Source organism: Mytilus galloprovincialis, chromosome 5, assembly GCF_965363235.1.
Source record: "Mytilus galloprovincialis chromosome 5, xbMytGall1.hap1.1, whole genome shotgun sequence".
Taxonomy (NCBI): Eukaryota; Metazoa; Mollusca; class Bivalvia; order Mytilida; family Mytilidae; genus Mytilus; species Mytilus galloprovincialis.
The window spans coordinates 68,318,080-68,342,551 of record NC_134842.1 but is presented as its reverse complement, the minus strand read 5'-3'; the positions used below and the strand labels follow the sequence as shown (position 1 = coordinate 68,342,551).

The 24,472-nt window shown below is 31.6% G+C and overlaps 3 long non-coding RNA genes across 4 annotated transcripts; 1 reads left to right on the top strand and 2 right to left on the bottom strand.

The window, feature by feature from the left end:
• Positions 1–1,793: 1,793 nt before the first annotated feature.
• Positions 1,794–4,276, bottom strand: LOC143074681 (uncharacterized). Its single transcript, XR_012978001.1, has 3 exons — positions 4,002–4,276; positions 2,448–2,621; positions 1,794–2,157 (listed from the first exon to the last, which is right to left on the bottom strand). It is a non-coding gene; the product is annotated as an uncharacterized LOC143074681 (long non-coding RNA).
• A 3,358-nt stretch (positions 4,277–7,634) lies between these two features.
• LOC143076299 (uncharacterized) lies at positions 7,635–13,919 on the bottom strand. 2 transcript variants are annotated; one of them, XR_012978604.1, is made up of 3 exons: positions 13,700–13,919; positions 10,692–10,785; positions 7,635–9,303 (listed from the first exon to the last, which is right to left on the bottom strand). It is a non-coding gene; the product is annotated as an uncharacterized LOC143076299 (long non-coding RNA). The 2 variants fall into 2 exon arrangements; XR_012978603.1 differs by having other exon boundaries at positions 13,735–13,914.
• A 6,268-nt stretch (positions 13,920–20,187) lies between these two features.
• LOC143076298 (uncharacterized) lies at positions 20,188–24,085 on the top strand. The gene is made up of 3 exons (XR_012978602.1): positions 20,188–20,606; positions 22,681–22,768; positions 23,399–24,085. It is a non-coding gene; the product is annotated as an uncharacterized LOC143076298 (long non-coding RNA).
• The last annotated feature ends 387 nt before the right edge of the window (positions 24,086–24,472 follow it).

The window sequence follows — 24,472 nt, the reverse complement described above, 5'->3', positions numbered from 1 at the left end:
TTAATTTCGCCCCGATTTGTTCCTAAATTATATTTTTTTTTGTAATATCATTCTGGTTTCATGGTGAATAATAATTTAAATATCCACTCTTTCAACAATGAGATCGTGCACTTGAAAACACGAAGGGTTTTTTTTTGGTAATGGATAGGACTTTTCAACACTTAAAGATTGTGTGTGTCGGGGGGGGGGGGGGGTCCAAAAAGATAACGGTTTACTAGATTTGGGGAATACTTTATTTCAAACATGCCATGAAAATCTATAACTAATAATAATATGAAGAATAGTCATTGTACATCAGTATATACACTAAAAAAAAAGTCATCATCAGTGAAATCTTTAAATAGGTTTAATTGAGGTCTTCAGCTGGCATGTCAGTAACTGCTAGTAATTCAGACGACTATGTTAATTCATATTGATTATTGTCATTTTGCCATGGTTTCATCTGTTACCTATATTCATGATTTTATATTTGACTGGGACTTCTTTTATACTGAATTTTCACTGTGCGCGTACGCGTATTACTGTTTCATTGTGACATTGCGGGCTAAAGGTTCAAGGTTGGGGGTTGTCTCACAAATAAAATTGAGAATGGAAATGGGGAATGTGTCAAAGAGACAACAACCCAACCATAGAACAGACAACAGCAGAAGGTCACCAACAGGTCTTCAATGCAGCGAGAAATTCCCGCACCCTGAGGCGTCCTACAGCTGGTCCATAAACAAATATATATATATACTAGTTCAGTGATAATGAACGCAATACTAAACTCCAAATTGTACACAAGAAACTAAAATTAAAAATAATACAAGACTAACAAAGGCCAGAGGCTCCTGACTTGGGACAGGCGCAAAAATGCGACGGGGTTTAACATGTGTATAAGATCTCAACCCTCCCCTATACCTCTAGCCAATGTAGAAAAGTAAAACGCATAACAATACGCACATTAAAATTCAGTTCAAGAGAAGTCCGAGTCTGATGTCAGGAGATGTAACTAGAGAAAATAAACATGTTTTATCCGGGTACCACGATTTCCCGAGAAATACAAGAACAACGTAATATCCCCAAAACAAACTGATATATCCCGAAAACAAGATTTGTTTATGCTGTTATACTGCTTAAATTAGTGTAACAACATACAATTATAAGGTTAGGCCCAGACAACATTGGTACGTTGGCACAAAGTTGGCCCAACGTATCTACATGCATTGGCCCAACGTTATTTTTAAACGTTTGCCCAATGTATAAGTGCAAAGTGGCCCTATGTTGGCCCAACGTGATGGCTAAACGTTGGCACAACGTTGTATGGTTTAATTCAATACATTGGCCCAACGTTGGTCCAATGATGGAATAATACTTGCTGATTTTGAACAAACGTTAGGCCAACGTAGTTATACAAACTGTTAGCAAACGTTGGAACTCCGTTGGTTCAATCTATAAACCTTTTTATCCAAATGAAGGATACTAAAAATCCCTTCCAGGCAACAACTGCAAGAACTCCTGGTTCTTATATCAGTTCAAAATGGCGAAACTATTACTTTTTTAAATGTAGCAATTATTGCTTTTTCATATCCACTATACCATGTTGTGTCTTACATACTACTCGAAAATTTTGTATTTTGCCACTTTCTCTCCATCTTCCTGAACATGCATGAAATATTTGCCAATGGACGTTTCAGTAACCAACAACCAATCAGTCTCTCCAGGAATTGTACTTCTGAATTTTCCCAAATTTTAACAAATGCAATCAACATATCCATGTTACCCAATTTTCTTAAATAATTTAAATACAAAGGTATGATTAAATATAATTTATTATTAGCTAGACAAACAGCAAAGTTTTAAAAAATCTGTTTTGTATCTATACGTTTCTAAATCAGATCTAGAATGAAAATTATAAAGTCTATTCATGATAATTCATTTATCCCTTTTGCATAATATCATTACAGTTTATGTAGAAATATCTAAGCTCTGTATGAAGGCATTGATAATTCATTTCATACAGCTATTTTTCTAGTTTGTATTCCAACATGGTTTTTATTCACAAGAGTTTTCCTTTTGTTTTCTGCTACACTTTGTTGTGTCACTATTTCTGGCTCCGTCTCATGTTAAATCCTTTATCCAGTTTAGCATATCTTCATAAAAGTTATTTCACTGACTCTGTAATAAAGTAATGAATAAATGAGTACTCAAAGTATGTATATTTTGAATATATTAAATCCTCATAAAAACTACATTGTTTCTGGTGTCCTGGCACATTACACATGTTACATTTTTTGTACAATAGTTAGAAAAAATACTTTTTTTAAAATTTTCCCTAGCCTATACAATTAAGCCAAAGTCAAATCTTAATACACTAGCATTAACGGTAGTATTAAACATCTTATGCATATATATCTGTGAAATCCGAATTCGATGTAGCATAAAGAATAGCTATTATGTTAACTTACTTTCTTAAAGTTATTCATTCTGGGCTATCAAATGGTAGAATGCATTTTCCCCCATCTCCATTCCAATGCATTTTCTAGCCAGGATGTTGTCAATAATTCTTATTATTCCTATTTCTCTTTTTTTCCTTTTGCACTCCGATTTATTTTGTCTTCTGTAGTACTCAAATACCTGACCTATAAACTGTATATTAAAAAGAAAAGCTACTTCAAGTAATTCAGACACTAATTTATAGTCTTTTTCTTTTATAAATATCCGTCTGTGTGGTATAGTTTTTTGCCGCACACCCCCTCCTAGGACAAAAAATTAAATTCAGCCGAGTCCGTATAATTATATATAAATGAAATATTCTTGCAATGAATTTAGATAATATTTTTAAATAAGATTATGAAATAAATACTCTATTTAATATCTAATACACTGTTACACATGCAAGTGTGTATATGATCAGTTTTCACAAAGGAATAGGTCCAGTAAGACCCCTTTTTGGCCCCAAAATATAGCAGTTTTACAAATTTGAGGAGACGTGTTTTAAAAGCTTATAACTGTTTTTTAAGTTCAGTTTTGCTACTGGTGTTTCTGATGTATCTCAATACTACGTACACCCTTGATAAATCCTTTGAAAACACTTTTCGGGTGTGAGCAGTATCTGTGTAGATGTTGAAATGTTTCAGTTGGTTTGAAATAGGTTTTAATGTCTAGTGTTGTGAATTGTTAAAATGTAAACTTTTAGTTATTTATTGGATAGTAGAATGCTTCTGCGACATAAATATGGGCTGTTTTTGACAATAGAATGCACATATATCGGGTACTAGCACCATTAAGTCATGCTAAATTACTGAAATCTTCACAATTCTAGCATTTTAGTTAAATTTTAGACGGTTTTCGAGTAAAACGGAAGTGGCCGCAATCGTGTTCATCCTGAACATTGAAATGCAAGTTGTATTTTATGATAATACATAACATATATAAAGGTTGAGGATGAACACGGATGCGGCCACTTTCATTTTTGACAAAAACCATCTAAAAAGTGAACCTGAAATTTGAGGCCAAAATCGGTCCTTACCGGACCTACTCCTTTATCGTATTTGTTTCCATGCGATTTAGAAATACAATAAAACTAACAAATTCATTTATATTTCAATGAAGTAGAAATCATTATATCACATTTCTGAAACATTACGGAATAAGGTACATCTTAAGACAGATTGTTTCCATTAACTTCAGTAATGGTCATAAACATGATAAATGTTATCGTTATAGATTTTAGAAAAAAAAAAACTATTAAAATATTGGTAATTTACAATTTGTTTGAAGATACTAATGTTCATTGGCAAATATTTCAGTATGATTAATAGGATTGAAATGATTTAAAATCTGGAAAATATTTCGCCCGAAACGTATAAACGAAACAAAATCAACATTATAAAATGATAGAAATTAATATACATGTATGTTTTAATTTTTAACAACATCCCTCAGATTATAAAATCCAATTGTATTTGTCATTCTTAATCGTATCTATATATATCAGATTTTTTAAAGTTACAACTTACATGTTACTAAATACTTTCTTTCTCTTTGAACCTCAGATGATATGATTTTCTCTATTGTTTTCTTCGTTTTACTGCTTTCTTACAAATACACAACAGGAAATGACCACGAAAGTGACCATCCCATTACATTCAGATTTCTTATAAACTTAATTACCATAGCAACTATCTTTGAAATTTGTCGAACACATGGTCAACCTTATCAGAATGTGCTTGATTAACAGACTGGCTGTATCAAATATCACTCTGCATATATAATTGCTAAATTATTATGTTTCACAAAGTTTAATGAATAAAATTATTATAAATAATGATTGCAATAAATTTAATCTTTTAACCAGGCAATCTATGTTTACGATATAAAATTGAGAATGGAAATGGGGAATGTGTCAAAGAGACAACAACCCGACCAAATAAAAAACAACAGCAGAAGGTCACCAACAGATCTTCAATGTAGCGAGAAGTTCCCTAACCCGGAGGCGTCCTTCAAAATATACATTTTTTTTATTACAGTAATGATATTCCAGTATAAATTTTACCTGGCTTATATATATAGAGTATAATATATGATCAACGTTGGGCCAGTATTGGCCCAACATAGAGATGTAAACATGTAAATGTAATATCAGTCGATAAACGCTTTCGGTATAACATTAACTTTTCATAAAGCATGCAGCAATCGAAATTATCCGCCTCCCAAGAGAAATAAAGCGTAAAATATTTCATAATCAATTTTATTTACAAAATTTTATATCGGCCCTATGTTGCTACTAACATAACGCCAGCATTTGCCCGATTTTTTTATAACCAGCATGAGATAATAATATGGATTTACAACAACAGACCAACGTAGGGCCAATGTTGTGCAGCCAACACCAACGTGCGACCAACGTACCGACAATTTGCCAACGTTGGGCCAATGTTGTGCAGCCAACATAAACTTGCGACCAACGGACCGACAATTTGCCAACTTTGGGCCAATGTTGTGCAACCAACACCAACGGTCGACCAACGAGCCGACAATTTGCCAACGTTGGACCACTGTAAGTCTGTTGACTGGGAAGGCGTTTATAATTACTAAAAGTACACGCAATCTTCAGAAAATCGATTTGTATATCTTGTATGCAAATCCTTGTTGAAACAATATGGCGGACGTTATATTTTGCATACAAGACATACAAATCGAGTTCTTGAGTAAAAACGAGTAATATATTTAAAACACTGTGCGGGACAAATTTGCCATTCCGGTATCGGCAAATCTGACTTTGTCGGTTTACAAGATATCCAAAAAAAAATTTGCCCAGTGATAGATTATTGAAAAATTAAAAAAATGCCATATGTCCCAACTTGTCACTGTTGTCACTCTTGTCACTGCAGCTGATTAAAAGTACATTTCCCATGGGAAATTTGATAATTCCCATGGGAATATTAGAATTTCCCATGGGAACATTGAAAGTTCCCATGGGAAAAATTACTTTTCCCATGGGAAGTTTAGAGTTCCCATAGGAACTTTAAAGTTCCCATGGGAACATAAGTAAATTGTTTGTTCCCATGGGAAGTTCTAAATTTCCCAAGGGAAACTTTAAATTTCCCAAGGGAACTTTTCTTCCCAAGGGAACTCCTTTTCTTCCCATGGGAAAATACTTTTCCCATGGGAACAATATTTTTTCCCATGGGAACAATAATTTTTCCCATGGGAACAATAATTTTTCCCATGGGAACAATAATTTTTCCCATGGGAACAATAATTTTTCCCATGGGAACAATAATTTTTCCCTTGGGAACAATATGTTTTCCCATGGGAACAATAATTGTTCACATGGGAAGTGATATAACTAAAAAGAAAACATAAAAAAATCCTCTAATTGCATGAGTGAAGCAATTTCACAAAACGGACTAAGTTATTATGGGTACAAGTATCTATACTATTAAACGAGAAGACCTCATTTTGGGTGTCGCTTCTCTTCTTTCCACAATAAATTAATCAACACGCCTCTGTGTCCTATAGGTACAGTGCATAGTCGCATTTGTCATCCATTCATATGATTATTCAGATTGAGTTATTTTGGGAGAAAAACGAGAAAAAGGGCATCCGGATATTGTCCCGTCATTGGACAAAATTTTAAGTCAGATTAAACTTCCGGTTTGCGTTTTTCTGTCATGATACTTTGAACATACATATACTACGAATAAAGTGTATTTTCAGAATTCTATCTGCTATCATTTTCAAGTTTACTATCCACGGTGGTCACAGAGTTCATTAAATAGAGAGGGTCTGTATACTATATCAATGACCACCATGGATCGATTAGAAAACTTAGAATTGAAAGTAAATACACTTTATTTATATATACATGTAGATACAGATAAGCGCTAAAATTATTCATGTGCACTTTTGATACCTTTTCTGAAATTCTCCAGTCATTAAATCTTTTACAAAATTCATTGATTACAAAAAAAAAGAAGATCTGGTATGATTGCCATGTTGACAACTCTCCACAAGAGAACAAAATGACACAGAAATTAACAACTATAGGTCATCGTACGGCCTTCAACAACGAGCAAATACCATACCGCATACTCAGTTTTAAAAGGCACCGAAATGACAATGTAAAACAATTCAAACGAGAAAACTAGCGGCCTTCAACAACGAGCAAATACCATACCGCATACTCAGCTTTAAAAGGCACCGAAATGACAATGTAAAACAATTCAAACGAGAAAACTAGCGGCCTTATTTATGTACAAAAAATGAACGAAAAACAAATATGTAACACATAAACAAACGACAACCACTGAATTACAGGCTCCTTACTTAAATGTTCATAACATACTAAATGTATATTCATATTGAAATTGATAGAAAACCACAAATTGGGAATTTTGGAAATAAAGGAGGAGGGATTAAAAAAAAACATTTTCCTGTCCCCAATAACCTATGATTTATGATACTTTTGCTGAAATTCTCCAGTCATTCAATATTTCACAAAATTCTTCAAACAACACTTTACATACTTTAAACTACGCTCTGAATGCCCGCGATTTCGCGGGTGTGTTCTAGTTTCTTTGAATCTTAATTGTAGAAATATATAATTGTGTGTTCTACGATTTTTGTCTAGGCATGCTTAATTGAAAGTAAATCACTATGTGTCAAAAAATTAACTACTATAAATTCAGAAATTATTGCTGTTTTTATTATTGTGAAAATAGTGACAGGGTTATAATCACAATAATATACACTTGCATATTGAAATTTTTTATGAACTAAACAGGATTATTCTAAATTTTGCACACAAAAAAATGATGAAATTGAGAAAAATCGAACTTACAATTGCTAGCAATAATTTCTGAATTTTCAGTATATAGTTTTGCATATATAGCTTTCACACCATTGCACACAGTGTCTTATGTTTATCCATTTGAATGTTTTTGTGTTTTTTTCATGCAGACATTTAAATGTTGATAGGTCTTGCTCATTGTTGACGGCTGTTCAGTCACTGGCTGAAAATACCTTTATCTCTGGTTTTTAGTTGTCTCATTGGCAATCACATACCATATCCTTACTTAATTTCAACACTTCTTAATTTAAGTTATGTACATTTGAGAATATCATTTTCAAAAAGACAAAACATTACAATTGGTATAACAAATAAGGCACTTGTGTTTTAATATTTCATCTTTCACTGAGATAACACCATCAAGTAAAATGTGTGAAACAAAAACAGAAAATTAAACAAACAGCAATAAAATAACTTAAGCAAGTGTCAATAAACCTGCACAAATAACATGAATAATATATCTAAGGTTATAAGCAAGTGACAATAAACATACAGCAATAATATATCTAAGGTCATAAGCATAAACATGCAGCAATATTATACATTGTATATCTAAGGTCATAAGCAAAAGACAATTAACATACAGCAATAGTATATCTAAGGTCATAAGCATAAACATGCAGCAATAATATATCTAAGGTCATAAGCAAGTGACAATCAACATACAGCAATAATGTATCTAAGGTCATAAGCATTTTAAAAAAAACATGCAGCAATAATATATCTAAGGTCATAAGCAAGTGACAATCAACATACAGCAATAATGTATCTAAGGTCAAAAGTATAAACATGCAGCAATAATATATCTAATTTCATAAGCATTAACATACAGCAATAATATATCTAAGGTCATAAGCATAAACATACAGCATTAATAATATATCTAAGGTCATAAGCAAGAAAAAATAAACAGGTCTTGTATAAGAATATTAACAGTATCCGGGACAAGTTTGCAATTCCGCTGAGTGCAAAAGTTGTCACCTTAATTTTTGGAGTTAAGTCAAAATGAAGTTGATAACTTGATTGGTTTTGGTTCTCTGATATTTGTCCTAAATATGTTTGGCTCTAGCACCACTGTTGAAAAAGTAATGCCCCTTTTTTCAACAATTTCCTCAGAGGAAAAAGAGTTTTCCTCAAGGGAAAAAGATTTCCCTTAGGGAATTTGCTGTATAATTATTTCCTTTGAGGAAATTCTTTTTCTTTTGAGGAAATTTGCCGCTTCAAATTTTCCTTTGAGGAAATTTCCTCTAAGGAAATCATTGTTCTTCAAATTTTCTCTAAGGAAATTTCTGAACATCAAATTTCCCTTAAGGAAATGTTTTTCCTCTATAAAAATTTCATAACAGTACAAACATTGACAAACAGTATAAATATATTTTCTCCTAGACTGAATTATTGATCATGTTGATACAAAAAATTATATAAAATAAACACTTTTCATGTCAAATTAACTTGTCTTCTGTTTCAGCTGCTGTGTATAATTATTCTACCCCCTACATAACAGTTCAGTGCATAAATAATTCCATTCAAAAGACATCTTCCTTCGATTGGTTGAATAAATTTTGGCAACTTGTTCTTCAAACATCTTCTCTGTATATTTGATATGATGGAGAGCCATGTACATAATATTTTGTACATGAATGGATAACGCATGTGTTTATTTCGACAACAAACATGACAAAGATACTATTTGTTTTCTTAATTTCTCCATAATCCATCATTGAATATGTAGGTTGTTACATTTTACACCATTGTGTCCTTGTGCATCTTTGATAGTACTCCATTTTGTTTATAGCAATTTTGTAGAATTTTTTCTATTTCTTTTTCCAGAAAAACACACAATTGAGTTCATTTCACATTAATTAATCCAATTAGCACATTATGTAGAAAAGTATTAACAAATAAGTTTCCTCTTCAGTATAGACTTGCAGGACCTGACGATGATCATAAAAACCAAGATATCTGACCTATAAATACACAAAATAAAAAAAAGAAGTTATAAACATGATAAATTAAATGGAGAAAAAAACAGCAATATAAATAGGCTTATTTTATCATGTTTTAATTAAAGTCATAAGAAACCTCAAATTAAAAAAAAATATGTATAATAATTATGTTTTTTATAACTAAATGGATAGTTTTCATTATGCAACTTAAGTACATATACTTTTTTCTGAGGAAAATTCTTTAATTTGTCCACATTTAGAAGAAGTTTACTTATTTTTAATTGCTTGCTTCCAGGAAGCAATTCGCCGATACATATTTTCCATATACATAGTGACCCGAGCGTAACCCTCCTCGTAAAAATCCGGTGACCACAATATGCAAGGATCTGTCATTGAAATAAACAAATAGCTGATTATACATGTTAAACACGTGCTCAATACCCATGCTTTTTGTGATTTGTTTACTATAAGGTGGCAATCGGTAAAACTCAGCTTCAAAACACGGCATTTAATGAGCAGCATTATTTGTTAAATCATAACAAACAGAGAGAAAAAAAAATTGACGATTTATATGATATACTTGTGAAAATAATGATAAAATCGTGCACAGAGGACGAAGTTTATGATGTATACATGCATTGGTTCAAAAGTTGGACAAACTTTATTTTTCATCACTCACTCGTTTCATATGACTTTAACATTTGAGAAACTTTCATTTGATATTCTTACTTGTCATGCTTTATATGAGTTCTCTTATTTCAGTGCTTTGTGTCCAAGATTAAATATTCGTTGTTTAGTGCCTTGCAGTGATATTTAAAGTTTAGCCACTTGCAAAAGTTGTTATAGAATGTTCATATGCTGTGTTATTTGAACCACTGTCCTATATTATGGTCAGGTAAGAGGTTGAGTGCTCACAGACATGATATTTTTTTATTAATTGTTATTGTTTTTGAACATGTTGAACTAAATTGGATTGTTTAAATCTTTTCATGTTGGGATCTTTATTGGCTGACCTATAAAGGAAGTGTTGTCTCATTATTGAAGGCCAGCCCATCATTGGCCTTTAATTTCTTGCATCCACTTCTTTGAACTCTGGTGGATAAGTCACTCATTTACCATACCACATCTTCTTATTTTTATAAGAGTCATCATTCAAAGGCAATTACTTTTATCATGTTTATTACTGTAATTCAGAAATTATCCAGAGGTTTTTAGTAATGCGATTAATGTGACTGGGTGAGTATCGCAAAAATAAGAAATCATATTTTGATAACAGAAACATATATATATATCATGTATATATAATTGATGCAGATTTTTTTTGTAATCACAATAAGTTGTCCATTCCCTGAAAAATAATAAATGCAAGCAATAATTTCTGAATTTACAGTATATAGAAGTGGTCTTACCATTTAGGCCTTGTTGTATTCTGTTTATCTTGTTTTGTCGCTCATTTCTATTGAAACTGTTTATATTTTTCATTATTTTTCTATATTTCTTGTCCTATAAAACATAAAAAGGGTAAAAACTATTATTAAACATCAGTATTTTCTTTATATACAATAATATTTAATAAGAATGGAATATTTGTGCTATTTCATTTCACAAACTTTTGGTCAGTCATGACTTTCAAAGACTTTCACCCTGGTCAATAGTTTAAAAAACAAACATTCCCATACTTTTTCTTGGTGTTCGTACTAATTTTTCATTGGACAACAAAAAAATGATTCAACTATTCTTCTATGATTTGTTTTGCTTGACTACGTTAAACTCTGAAATATTGTTTACAGTATAATCTGTATGTGTCTAACTCATCAAAATTTCAAATTAATATATAAATAACCAATAAGAATGCTATGCATGGCTCAGCTTGATACAAACGTACACTTTAAACCCTGAACAGTTGGAGCAAGTATGGACACAACATTCAATTCAAACTTTTCTACATTGGTTAGAGGTATAGGGGGAGGTTGAGATCTCACAAACACGTTTAACCCCGCCGCATTTTGCGCCTGTCCCAAGTCAGGAGCCTCTGGCCTTTGTAAGTCTTGTTTTATTTTAATTTTAGTTTCTTGTGTACACTTTGGAAATTAGTATGGCGTTCATTATCACTGAACTAGTATATATTTGTTTAGGGGCCAGCTGAAGGACGCTTCCGGGTGCGGGAATTTCTCGCTACATTGAAGACCTGTTGGTGACCTTCTGCTGTTGTTTTTTTATTTGGTCGGGTTGTTGTCTCTTTGACAAATTCCCCATTTCCATTCTCAATTTTATGGATACAACTCTGAATTGTAAATTTGGATTGTGATTCAATAGTTGATGCAGCATAGGTTTCTGACATTGAATGAATGTGGTCCAAGTACTTAAAAATTTTAAATTGACAATTAACCTCTAAAATGGTCCAATATTCAAAATCTTAATACATGGTTAGATGCAGCATATCAACATGATCAAAGAACCCAAATAATTCATTATTTGATGAAATCAAATAAAGTTCAATTTTGGACCCTTTAGATCTCAATGTGGACCAATTTGTTAACGGGCCAAAATATCAAAAATCTAAATGAATGGTTAGATTCAGCATATCAAAGAACCCCATATATATATATTCAATTTTTTTTAAATCAAACAAAGTAAAATATTGGACCCCAATTTGGACCAACTTGAAATTTGGGCCCATACTAAAAATCTAAGTAAATATTCAGATCCAGCATATTAACATGATAAAAGAACACCAAGAATTTAAATATTATTAAAATCAAAATAAGTTTAATTTTGGACCCTTTGAACCTTAAGATAGACCAATTTAAACAGGACCAAAAAACTAGGAATCTAAATACACAGTTAGATTTGGAATATATATATATATCAAAGAACCCCAATTATTCAATTTTCTATAAAATCAAACAAAGTTTAATATTGGCCCCTTTTGGCCCGTAATTCATGTAATTTCTAAACTCTGGACAAAAACTCTGGTCACAAACCCTGTGTTTGAGTTTCATAGATTTCTGTTAACATATACTAAAAGTAATTATGCGAAAACTAAGTGTCTTCGGACTACGACGACTACATGATAAAATTGAGAATGGGAATGGGGAATGTGTCAAAGACCCCCCTTTTTTGGACTATCAATGCATTTGAATGGGGACATGTAATTACCCCCCCCCCTTTTTGTCCTGGGTTAGGAAACCCCTTTTTAAAATGACTGGATCCGCCCCTGAAGGGTCTATCATTAAGTTTGACAACTTCAGACATACTACTTTACCAAAAAAATTGACACATTTCATCCAATTTAATTTCATTCTTTACTTGCTATTTCATCCATAATATTTTAAAGAAAGAAATTTGGAAGGAGTATGATTTTAATTTGCAAGTTATACACTATCCAAACTAGAGACCTAATAGAGTAGATATATACTTGACTAAGGGAGCTACCATTTGATTTTTATGGGGGGGGGGGGGGCTAGGATGAAAAATTTTATCCTGCATTTTTTTTTTAGCTGTAATCTCTGTCCTGCCTTTTTATTTTTCACTCTGTTCGTTCCTGCCTTTCTTTTTTTAGTTTATCCTGACTTTTTTTACCAAAATTGTCGTCCTGACTTTTTTTTTTGCTAGTGTCTCATCCTGCCTTTTTTTTCTTCTCAAAACTCCTGTTCTGCCTATTTTTTTCAAATTTCATCCTAGCCCCCCCCCCCCCCCCACCCCCCCCCCCCCCCCCCCCATAAAAATCAAATGGAAGCTCCCTAATTTAAATCAAACTTGGGGTGACTGGGGACAAAGATTTAAGGGAATAGATGACAGTTTACCTACAATGATCTAGCTTCATGGCAATGGCATACATTACAGACTACATGTACATCATGTACATGGTCATTCTTAATTGTGTTTAAACTTTGGGAGTTCATTTTTTTAATGTTTAAAGCTAACAATTTCAACTACATACATTTATCAAGATTTGATTCTACATTTATATATAATTGTGTATGTCACATGTATGTACATGATGTATTTTAATGTAAAGCATCTGAAAACTCATTAGCCGTTTCATATTTATTTCAGTTCTTCAAAAGGCAAATTTATATGAGCCTATGCCTGAAAACAGAGATTTCTTATTAAGGAGAAAGCCCCCCCCCCCTTTTTGGTGTGAAATATTTTGTTGATTATATAGGGAATCACTGAAGCATGACTGGAGCAAGCATCCCCCTCTGCCCCCCCCCCCCCCCCCAAAAAAACAACAAAAAATTAAAAAAATGGAAATTTCTGGATCTGCCCATGTCAACCTTTCACTCAGGTCATTGGTGAAGAGTTGTCACACAAAATAAATGATATCAAATGTTCATATGTATATGTTTTAGCTCGTGTGGGTGTAAGGAGGCAACCATTTGATTTGTAGGGCGAACAGGGTGAATAATCTTGCCTTGTAAAACTTGTGCTATAAATAAAAATTAATACATTTCCATTTAAAAATCCGTCAGCCCAATCTCATCCAGTGAAATAGATTATTATCTGTTTTCGAAATTATATGGAAGTACTTAGTAGTTCAGACGCATTGCAAGGCATTTTTTCTAAGGAGACGTGTAGACTCATTTAATTGGGGGAATGGAACCAATAAATTGATAGGATCCGATATGATCTTCCCAGTACGGAACACCTATTTTTTTTTAGGTAATTATTATTAGTGTCGGTGATCTCACAAGTAAATCAGAGAAAATATTGCATGCAAATTAATGAGCAGAGAAGAGACAATTATCAACTTGTGTATTATTCATTTTCTCGCAGTTATTTACGGTAAATTAACTATATGTATATATATCCCAAAACAGGTGTTCGGTTCTAGTACTATACAATTTAGTAAAACTGCTATATTTTGGGGCCGAAAATGGGTCTTATTGAACCTACTCCTTTATAAATCTTAAGTAGGAATGCGTGGGTTCCATTTCATGAGACCTACACGGATTTTTTATAAAATAAATTTAAAAATTATAAATACAGTTTTCAATTCTTTCCCGGCATAGATAAAAAAAAATATGAAAATAAATAATCTTTTGAAAATAATACGATATGGTTTAATTATTTCACTTCATTATAATGATAAATCCTTTAGATCTGAAATGTTTAATTAAAACGAATTTATCATTTTGATCTACCGATAAACTTTAAATTGAAGTGACATGGTCAGTTAAGTAACCTGATTAGTTGCATGGCTGATTACCATCTTACAGGTGACCCAGTAATTTTCCATATGATACTAGCGTGTACCCTTGGGGTGTGTATAACTTATTTTTTGGGGAACATCCTGTCCACGTGTAATACTTAGCATATATTGCAACATTTGACATTAAACAAATTTTCTTTGTAGCATCGGAGGCAATTTCATGTTCAACCACACAGAAAATTTCACAAAAAAATATGATAAAATCATAAGAAAAAGAATAAGAAATACTAACAAATAAATTTGGCATTAATAAAACGGGGATTCGTGTATTCAAGAGCTTATTTTCAGTGGACAACAACAAATGGAAGTTTTTAACGACCTTGACTGGCTATAATATATATATAGCACTTGCACGGTCGTTCCAGTGGACATATTTCATACCAGATTACCTATTCTTTTTATATATATGACAATTATTGTTCAATCTGATACACGTACCTATAATGTACAGTATTTTGAACAGCTTCAAATATATGGGGTCCGTAGTAATACCGCAAAGGATCTCCTTAGTTAAGAACAAAAATGTGCACTAAGGACCTGATGGAATGATACAACTGTTACAAAGGACATGGCATATAAAAATAGACTTTTTAAAAATTCATAATTTTAAATTTTACAATTATACCTTTTTTTAATTAGAAAGTTATCGAATGTGTATTCGACACGTGCCTAAAAAAATTGATTGTCACCTTTTTAGTGTAATAGGTAGAAATTCACGTTCGCTCAACCTTGACCCGTTCATAATCTGCTAGTATACTGTTTGAAAATGTATATATGGTATTTTAAATTGTTCTCTATTTTTTTCCCATTTCGTTTGTTTCTGCCGTATTTATTCTGTCTGTTATAATTTTTACTTCTAAAGTAATAAAGTATTCTCAACTCTTTTCAGTTTGGGAATTTTTAATCCTTTTAATTTTAAAAAGACAAATAATTGTGAACACTTCACGGAAAAGTGAGGATTTATATTTGGTTGCTTAACGTCCAGTTGCCAATACTTCATTCATTTTTCTGATGTCAGGGACCATGCCTCACAGCAAGGTTTTATAAGGATAGAACATAGGCAAATGCAAATAGATTCTATTGACTATATATATATATATATATATATCTTTGCTGCTTTGGTCTCTGCATGTATACATAATGATTCATTATGTTTTATGGGATACTTAACTTCTGTTCTACAAATTTTATATTAAAATATATTCTGATTTTTCATTTTTAATGAGATTTTAGTTTCTGTTGAGGCAGTACAAAAACATGTTTTAGTCATAATTAAGGTGAACCCAGCCCCCCCCCCCCCCCCCCCCCCCCTGTCAACGTGACACCCAACCACACCGCTTGAAAATCTTAAAATATTTTTTAATGTTATCTTTACTATATATTGAATAGGGTGACACGTTGTCGCTACATAATAACCAGATAAAATGGATCTTGTTTATACAAAAAATATTTCAAGATTGTGGTTTCTCAAACATATGGGAGTCACAAAATTTTGTTAATAAAGAATGGTTAAAACTGTCATAAAGCAGAGATTGCTAGATCTCGCTTGTTTTGTACATATTGTAAATATTTATTGTTGTATTTGTTATCTCTGTACCGATGTAATGCATTTGCTTTATGAGAATAAAGATATATATATAGTAACTTCTTTAAATATACACAAGTCATAATTACATTGGCCAGAGGGTAACTTGATAATTAGAGGATCAAAGGATTTAATTAAGACAATCCAAGACTGCTACCTCTATATTTTATTATACATATCTTTATTAGCCTCATTTAGGGTGATACAGCAATTGCAAAACGGGTAGATACGATCTGTAATCAAATAATTAAACTAATCAAAAGTTTATTTAGAGTAACCATATGCCGGATGAACAAAAAGTTTGCCATTTATCGAAAAACATATGGTTTTATATAACAAGAAAACTTCTCTAGTATTCTAAACATTTATCACGTACCCCCTCCCCCAAACTTCCGCTTCAAGCTCTAGATTCGCGCCTACACATTGTGAATTATATTTCTTACATCACGATGCTTATAACATTATAAAATAAAATGGTATTCATCTTCAATTGTTGAAATAAAGATGAATTGTTAAAAAAAAGCATTGACATCAGTTTTAAAGTTATTGTTCATAGGAGACAGTTATGATTTATAGTCTCTTTTTAAAACGTAATATAATTTTACCTCTTGGAGTTTTTCTATATTACTTCTGTAATCGGATTTTGAAGAACCCCACGGACACCACATACTCTCATGCATATGTCACTCATTCAAGGTATTCTGATAATAGATGTAAACTCTTGTGTTGTTAACAAGGAAACGAAATCTCAAAAGCATTTTTGTCTCAATTTGTATCTCAAAATAGGGTTCTTTAATTTAAAAAAAAAGCTTGCATAGCAATTTCCTTAAAAACAAAATATAACAAAGGCAAAGTTTTAAAACACAAAATTCATTTTTTTTTAATTTTTCTTTCATAAACTTGAAATTTTACCACGCTAAACCGTTAGGTTTATTCAACAACAACCATTAATTAATCAATAAGTAACGATAAAAAGACAATTGTGTATTGGATTAAGTTGATTGAACATGATGATTAGTGAATTTGTAATAAGCCGTTGGTCACGTGCCGAGTGGCACGCGTTGATTAAAAAGTCATTTAACTTCAAAATTACAATATCTATTGATACCTAACTTTACAGATATGAGGTTATTAATCATATCCTCCTATATATGATCCATATATCCATATTCTCTGTGATCTTAAAGGGAAAATTCACGATTTTTTACTTATGGTTTAAATATGTTCATTATGACATAATATATATATTCACAAAGTTTTATCGCTATATGTGCAGTAATAAAGGAGAAATTCAATAATTAATGAAAAAATTTCAACTACTTCCTGTAGGTCATGACGTTTTCTCCTGATTTTTGCATGCCGGGATTTAAAATACAATCATTAAAAGTCTTGGTTTTTAATAATATTTTAACGTAATCGTAAGCGCGCCCATGACGTATGCTTTATCTAATAACCATCCGATAATAAGAAGATAAAAAGCACAGACGTTCAATTGTACTCATTCGTGAAATAAATTATCTATGTTAAACGTATATATTCGAATTATTTTTGTAGACAACACAAAAAGTTATAAATTTATTTTTAATAAATGCATTTTCGGACTGATAAGGTGAACAAATTAAAGTACAATAATCTGTAAAGACAATATGTTGGTGTACTATTATTGACCTTTTACTATCTCTGCTATGGCTAGGTTTATACGATGTGTGTATTCACGGTTCTGTGGCAATACTCGTAGATGGCTTGTTGAAAGGTAAATTGTTATTTGCACTTCGGTATTTAACCACGCCTCTAGGGCACACCTTGCCAGGTGTGACTGTCTATTCGGATCAGTGGTAGCATTTAATACACACATTAAAAATACATATTCAAGTTGGTGACAAATAAAAATTGGTCGCCGTGGAATTATTTAATTATATTTGGTGCTATTATTTATTTGAATTCAAATAAGTTAATTTACTAAGAAATACACAATTTTCGGTTAAAGACGGGAAACTTAATTCATATGTCAGAATGAAATGATATACAAGTCTTGTCCTTGATTTATGTCTCATAAAAAAGGGGGACTTAGAAATTAGAAATAGCTTTACTAAATCATTTTTATTTGTCTTTATTAGGCGAAAAAATGTACGAGAACACTTACATTTAGACTTTTGAAAGCCATGTATTAATTAATATATGAAACTATCTGAAGATAACTCTACCGAAGCGGAATATAATATGTACGAATAAAGAAAAAAATATTTTTGTAATGGAATCGAAAAATTACGAATAGATATTCTTTTCAAGTGTGATAAACGTCAACCAAATTTATTCATAATCGGGAACGTCCTTATTAAAATCTGAGACAACTATAATAATCGTCGTCTCCCAACGTATATATATACTTAAATAACTATTTGATCAACGATGTTTAAAATTAAAAGAAAATCTTTCCCTATTTTTGAATGTTATTATAAGTCTGTTCAACTTGCAAGAATACCCCTAAAGCGGACAAATATCCGACAAGCAGTTTATTCTTTAAATTGCTGTCATTGAATATCAAGAAAGAAAATAAATCCCGAAATTGATACTCAATAGTTTTCCTAGAAAATATTCACATTCCTTGGGGATTATTAGTGTACGTCCAGTTGCATATATTTTACATGAATGTTGGAACAATTGTGATAATGACGAATTTCGTCCTTTATTCGAGAACAATTTAATTGATATATAATAAATCTGTGAGTTTACTATGTTCTTAACTTCGATGAACCAAAGCAAGTTATAAATTGACCTGTATTTAAATCAAATTGTTTCTTTTTTTCTTCTTCTTCTTTTGGTATACAATAGTCTATCGAATTCGTTGATTACATACTGTTGGCATACGTGGACTAGTCTATTTACAAAACTTTTACCACAATTTACACAAAATCAAAATCAAGGACGTATGTTAGTTATACGTCCTTGACAAAATGTATGTTTCTTTCTTATGTTCAATGTATACATGTATACATATTTTAAATAGCGCTACTGACTATAGTTCCGTAACTTTCTACCAGGCGTATGTATACACGAATCGTCGACAAGTGCGCACATTTTTTTAGATCAATAATTCTGGTATGTTCCAATCTGTCCTAAACTATTGACAACGAGTATATATTACATTTTCCCAAATTAACCCTTGGAAAAATATGTAAATAGATTTGTATTTCTTCAATTATTTTTTTTTGTATTATTTTTTTTTTATAAATAATATTCTTTACACCAGAAATGTTATTTATAAACAAGCGTATGAGTTCAGTAATGACTAGTATATTATATCACTTTCGGACACGCAAGACAAAAATGTATATTATACATGCACCTGATAGTTCAAAATGGAAAGTTATAAGTAACGGTCGTGTACACTGATCAATACCTACAGAAGTGAAACGATGCATGAACTTGCAAGCCCGCCGGACAGGAAATCGATTGAATACCTGGACGTGTCACCTTACACCCCTTCCAATACCTTTGGGAGTAATACCTTTAGCCATGCTGGTGATCAGATGAGGGAAGATCCGAATTTATTTAAATAAAGTTTATTACTTGAAAGAATTATGAACGAATTAGATTTTCGAAAACAATTTCCACGGAACACTTATTTATCATTTTATGATTTGAACTTTGACTTTTTAACTAATTACAATATTATCAGTTTAAAAATAACAGACTATATGGTTATTTAAAAATATTAGACCATTTTCCGTATCAAGTTAGTCAGTCAGATAAAACAACCGTACGATTGACAAGATATCGACACGCAATTACGACTACATCGTTTACTGTAGTTTTGTTCCTTTGTGGTTTATTGACATATCGTGATTTTTCATCGGAGAAGGTGACAAGATGGCGGAGAGTAGAGAACTGATACTCAAAATTTAAAATCGATGGTGATCTCTTATTTAGCGGAATAAAACTTTAATATCTATAAATTTGAGCATTTTTATACAGAATGGACATAATATCAATTTTTGATTTTTTTGCGAAGTTTCCCTTTAAAACATCGTTTTAGTGTCCACATGTGTATATATGTCTCTGGTGTCCTTAATGCAAAAACTTTCTTCTTAGTCAGCGCCATTAAGAATTCCTTTGCGGTATTTCTACACACCGAAATATATGGCCTTATTGGTAAAATACCCACTGAAAATACCACAGTACTTAGTGTCACTAATAGTCAAATTATTGTGCCGTGAAAACTGGAAATGAAGTTTAGCGGGACATAGGAAATTACAAAAATATTAGAATTGTTTACTTACATAGTGTAAGCGGGATGCGGGAATCTAAAAAAAATAAATAGTAACTATAAAGCGAGATCCGTGAACAGAACCCCCAATGAGACCCCATTAGTTGTGGCTTATTTTTGGTCTTTTTAGCTAGTTTCCTTCCCCTACATTACTTGTAAGTTGATCGTTTTTGTAAAGCAGCACTCGAGGTCTGACAGTATATTACCAAGAAATGCACAAAATATTGAAAAAGAAGGTTTAGAAAATTTAAATAATGGTATGCACACACACTCCCCTGTCAGCACAGACAATTATATTTTTGTAAACGCGCCAGACTCATTTCTTCCACAGTGAGACAAGCTTTACAATGTTGATGGTGAAAATCTAGTCTAAATAATTATGACGTCTTGCAAGGCTATTTTATTTCTGGAACTCTTTCCTCTGTCAGACGAAGCCGAAATGTGAAACCAAATCAACAAGAAGTCTAACATTTATAATAGAACTGAATATAAAATCGAAATGTAAATGGGGAATGTATCAAAAGACCAAAGAGCAGATAGCAGCCAAAGGGCACCAATGGGTCTTCAATGCAACGAGAAAATCCCACAACCCGAGGAGGGGCCCCTAACCAAAGACAAATGGGGGGGGGGGTCCAACTACATGTCCCCATTCAATACAATACAATACAATATGCTTTATTTGAAAAACACTCCGTCACATTGACATGTGAAACAAGAGGTAAATTACAAAATACAATCACATACAATTAAAAAAAAAATAAAACAACTTAGAAATAAAATATATGGAAAATTACTTTATATTATAATATTTTAACATTATAATATTTTAGTTAACTTTGAAATGAATATATATAGACACATTTTTAAATAATAAGTTAATATTTGTCAATGACAGTTAGTCCTTTCATTTTTGCTTAATTCTGATATTTCACATAGTACTCTGAAATATGCTGATTTCTGATATTTTTTAACTAATAAAGAATTGCATTCAAATAAATAATGGAATTCATTGCCAATTGCAGTTAAACACAGATTGCATGTCCTTTCTTCTTTTGGAATGACTTATACCATCTTCCCAGCTCTACTGGGATTGTACATTGCAGCATCTTAATTTTGATATATATTTACGTTCGAATGGTGTTAATTTTAAAATTCAAATGCATTGATCGTCCAATAAAGAACAATGTAGAAAGGGGGTTCCAACATGTCCAACCCTCAGACCCTCCTGGATCCCTGCCTGTGAGGCATGCTTTAGCTTGCCATTAAACAAAAATGTATACTAGTTGAGTGATAATGGACGTCATATTAAACTCTTTGATATTAAAAAAGAAACTAAAATAAAAATCATACAAAGGTCACAAAGGCCATAACTTCTGGCTCCTGACGTGGGAAAAGTGCAAAATGGAGTGGGGATGAAAGCCTTTACTGTAAATTCCTGAAATTACAATTATATAAATCATCTCACATCTTTGCGCATTTCTTGAAATTGGTCATATTAATAAATGAATGCAATATTTTCAGAAAATTTCAATATATAGGCTTTTTAAAAAAAGTCAATCTTGTGCATGATTTATCAATGATTATACTTGCACAATTAACGCATGTTGTTCTCAAAACTAAGAGGTGTCTATGCTATTTATGACAATTTTTATGGTTCAGTGGTTATAGTTAAGTTTTTGTGTTTTGGTCTGTTTTTCTCATACTTTATGCAATAGGTCTACTATATTTGTTGTATGAAATGATTGTAAGGTGTACATGTCTAGTGGGATGATGTCATCTGACCTTGTCCTCATTTTCATGGTTCAGTGGTCAAAATTAAGTTTTTGAGTTTTGGTCTTTATCTATTAAATACTATAAGCCATAGGTCAACTGTATTTGGTGTATAGAAATATTTTTTGATCTATATGTCAGTGGCACAGGTTTTATTTGACCTTGATCTCATTTTCACGGTTCATTGATCAGTGTTTTTGTGATTTGGTCTATTTTTCTTAAACTATAAGTAATAGGTCAACTATAATTGTTGCATTGAAGCCTTGTTAGCTGTATATGTCTGCCTGGCATGGTTCATCTGACATTGACCTCATTCTCATGGTTCATTAGTCTTTATTTATTTATCTTGGTTAATGTTAAGTTTATGTGACAGTTGTGATAAAGCTTTATACTTAGGACTATCAACATATTATCAATGATTAGTAAAAGAAGGCGAGACATTTCAGCGTGTGCACTCTTCTTATTAAACACACATTAATATACAGCATGTACATTAAACAGCAAAAAAAAATATTGATGCAAGATGCCATTCAATAATAACTTTTACTCTTTTATGTATAGGACAAGAACTATAGAAGATACAGAGAAATTATAAACAGCAGAAATGATAGGCAATTTAAAATTTGCAGAAGCAAACTAAACCTAAATGGTAAGGCCACTTTTATTTATTTTTTAAAGTTGTTGAACTTGAAAGATGATAATCATGATTACTATAAAAATTAAAAGATGTGGTATATTAAATATGAAAACTATCATGGCTTTAAGAAAGCAATTGTAGGCCTGTGACGACCTTCAATAATGAGAAAATCCATACCCTATAGTCAAAGAAGGCAGCTATAAAAGACCCAAAGATGAAAAATTGAAACAATCCAACATGTCCAAACTGTAAAACTAATTACCTAGTTTATTACAAAATAAATTACAAAAAATAAATATAACCGGTATGAAACAACAACAACAACAACCACTAAATTTTAGTGTCAGACTAAACTTACAAAAACTACAGGCTCTGAACTTTGGACAGGCACAATAGGAATATGGCAACCTATGATGTAAATTTCCTGCAAACACAGACTGGACTAATGTAAATCAACTAATTTTTCGCTACAACTTTATTTTGCGTTTTATACTTTCTAGTCTTACATCACAGCTAATTATTTTTCGCAAGTTTCAAGTTTACTTAATGAATTTTAATAAAGAAAGATACATATGAAAAACATTTATTGCTGTTTCTCTCTCCATTTATAACATTTTATTTGTTTATTTTGTGTATTTATAGGTGATCAGACATCTTGGTTTTCATGATCAATAGGTCATTACTGAAGAGGAAACTTAAAGTTGAAATTTATTTACAAAGTGCATAATTGGATTAATTTGAACTGGAATGTGTGCTTTCCTGCAAAAAAGAAACAGGAAATTTCACCATTATCACATGATAATGCCAATAAACAAAATGGAGTTCTATCATAGATACACAAAAACACTATTGCATAAAAGCAACAACATATTATATATATTATTCGAAAGAAAGGAGAATGCAGAACAAAGGAACACCAGTTTTATCCACTCATTTATATCGCTCCCTCATATCAAATATACGGAAGAAGATCATTGAAGAACAATTTGCAAAAATGTTTTCTCTTAGAATTGAAGGAAAATGTTATAAAGTGAATGGAATAATGTATTCACTGAATTCTTACGTAGTGGATTGAAAACTGTACACAAGCTGAAACAGAAGAAAATTTTAATTTAAAATAACACGAAAAGTGTATATTTTATTATTTAATCTGCAAATATATAAACAAATTCTTTAGAACACCACAAATGGTATGACATTCAAATTGGTTGCTTATTAATGTATTGCATTGAAACAATTACAAAGAAAACAGAATCATTTGCTACAAATTTTTTTTATAAATCATAGTTAAATTTTATAAAAAGTATGAACAATACCTAGATCTAAACAGTCAGACTTTACAATTTTCAATGTCATTAAAATGTTGAGTCAAACATTTATGAAAGTTTTGAATATCATTTGCATCAACTATACAGTCTTGTAATAATTATATTCATACTGTTTGTATACATGGTATAGCGAAGAAATGTTTAACAAGAACAAATAAGGGAAATTTGATGTTCAGAAATTTCTTTAGAGGAAATTTGAAGAACAATGATTTCATTAGAGGAAATTTGTTGTCTTGAAGAAAATCTTTTTCCCTTGAAAAAACAATTTCCCTTGAGGAAAAAACAATTTCCCTTTGAGGAAAAATCTTTTTCCTTTAGGGAAATTTGATTTCCCTTGAGGAAAACAACTATTCCTCTAAGGAAATTGTTGAAAAAAGGGGCATAACTT